At 41.9% G+C, this 2,402-nt stretch overlaps 1 pseudogene; it reads left to right on the forward strand.

Moving 5' to 3' along the window:
- The first annotated feature begins 1,558 nt into the window (after positions 1 to 1,558).
- Positions 1,559 to 1,681, forward strand: LOC129692109 (small nucleolar RNA SNORA17; annotated as a pseudogene).
- The last annotated feature ends 721 nt before the right edge of the window (positions 1,682 to 2,402 follow it).

Raw genomic sequence — 2,402 nt, forward strand, 5'->3', positions numbered from 1 at the left:
ACAAGTTTGCCAGAGTTCTCCAAGAGCATGTTCAAATGCACCTAACCCTCAAGTCATCATCAAAGGAAGGAAATTAATGCATGTTCACAATGATGACTTGAGGGTTTTGAATATTTAATATAGACCAGTCATTATATTTTACTTCATATAATTGTCATGTGGAATGCAAGAATTATTTGTCAGAATTAACAACCAAAGGGCACTTTGTTAGGGAGTTTCAGGAACTCCCTAACAATACATGGTGCATACAATAGTAGAATCATGTCTCCTGCCTCAGCTGGTCATTGTCCTGTTACACCAGAGATTCCCCAATGCCCCGTGACAAAGCTTAACTTCCCTGCTAGGAAATGACCACAGTGAACTCGTTGCTTTTTATAATGAGAACTCAGTTTGACCTGAAATGATTTTTTTTGTTCTTTCTTGCCATTTGAAATAAAAATATTCTCTTTGAGAAAAATTGATTGTGATTAAAGATAGAGTTAGCGTTGTGTATTTTTAGATGTTTTTTCACTATATTTTGCTGAACTGCCTAAACTGTAAATATATAAAATATTACTCACACTTCCTTAACCCAGAAAGATAATATGTTCACTTACTAATGGAATAAAAGGTTCATTGTCATAGACTTAGACTGGGCTACATCAGTGATTTGACGGATTTTCACAGGATGTGTTCTTTTTCCAGCGTTTAGCTCTGTTTTGTGTTTTAAAATGTTCTAATATCAGATTTGAAATGCTGACCTTGAAGATTCAGACTCATACTCTATTTCTAATCTTAATTAGAATATTTTTTTTCTTCCTGGTACTTCCAAAAACTTTAACTGGACCATTTTAGTTCACATAATTAATCCAGAGTTAATCTTTATACCCAGAAAATGCGATGATCTTATCCCCACCTCCTTAAGTCCAAATGCATATAAAGGGCATAGAGTAAAAACGAGAAAAATCAGGGTTCTGTTATTAGATAGTGGATGATTTTGACTTGAAGAAAAACTACTGACAGTCATTAATACTATATCAGCAGTAAGATATAACCTTCTCAATTTTCTAGTGCTATTAATCTATCACATTAAATTCCAAAAGCTTGAAACCACCATATTTAGATTGATGGCCCATTGCTCAGCAGACTTAGAGGGGATCTCAATAGCAACCTCTGAGTCTTTGGATGTCTTAGTAGTTGAGATGCAACAAAACAAATGTGTTGCTTTTCTTCCCTAGCTATTCAGGGGCCTCAAAGTCAAACTTGTTTTAAATGATAACATTACATGTCAGTAAAACTTATTCCTGTATTTTAATATATAGATGAATCAAGTACTAAAAAAAAAAAAATCTATTGCCTATAAGGTGTATTCTTGCTTCCTTTTATCAAAATGAAGAGACTAAGGGAGCATGAAACACCCAAGTGACCATCAGCAGTGCTTTAGACACCAGCCTGTGCTTACTTTAAGCAAAAATGCCCTAATCAAAGGGCTGGTACCATTTGAATCTACGCATTTTCTCTATCTGCCGAGTAAATAAAGTGTGTCAGGGTTAACATGCACTTTAAAAATATAGAAAGAGCTGCCCGTAGAGGAGTGGCTGCTGTGCCATATGTGGGTCTGTAGGTAGTGCAGAGCAGAGAGGCTATGTCTCTGCTCAGTGTTCTGACCTGTGCACATCTGAATGATTAACATTCCCTGAAAAAAGTGAGCCTGAGAAGACCACCAGTCCAGCCCCACACAGGCCCAGGTGTCTCCCTGGGCAGAGAACAAGCCTAACAGAAAAGAACCCTGCCTGGAGAATAGAAGAACCCCACCTGGGACCGATGGCCCAGGCAGTAGAGAACCCAAGACAGCAGACCTCACATGGGTCCACTAGCGGGCAGGTGAAGATCGAGCCTGAGATAACCCCTAGACTAGTGCCATGGACCCTGACCACCAGACTGCTGCTGCTGCGCAGGCGTTAGGTGGCAGACGATGCCGGAGATGACACCTGCTCAGCGCCATAATGCACGAACTGGGAATTGCACTCCTGCATCTACTTCTAAGATGACACCAGACATGCAGAGACCCCTGGAACCACTAAGAGGAACAAGTAAGTGGTGGAGACATGGAAGAGAATCAGAAGGATGTGGGCACAATGAAGAGAGGCAGAACTGTAGAATGAGGGGAGTGAAGAACAGCCTGAGGTGAGAAGCTAGTGATGTCACCTGGGACCATGGTGGGGTCCTGGCCTGTGCTGCCACTGCGGGCCATGTCTCCTGCATCCCAAGGGCTCTGTTTTCACCAAAGCCCAGGTGGATATCCCTGCTCTGGGCTGCTGCCCGGGGACACGCTGATGTCTGAGAGCTTTGCAGAACTGGCCCCACCCCTCACCCAGACACTGTGAATGGGCCCAGAGGGCTTGGTAGCAAGAGAGATGATC

The sequence above is a fragment of the Psammomys obesus genome, unplaced genomic scaffold (assembly GCF_907164565.1).
Source record: "Psammomys obesus unplaced genomic scaffold, mPsaObe1.curated_primary_1811, whole genome shotgun sequence".
NCBI lineage: Eukaryota > Metazoa > Chordata > Mammalia > Rodentia > Muridae > Psammomys > Psammomys obesus.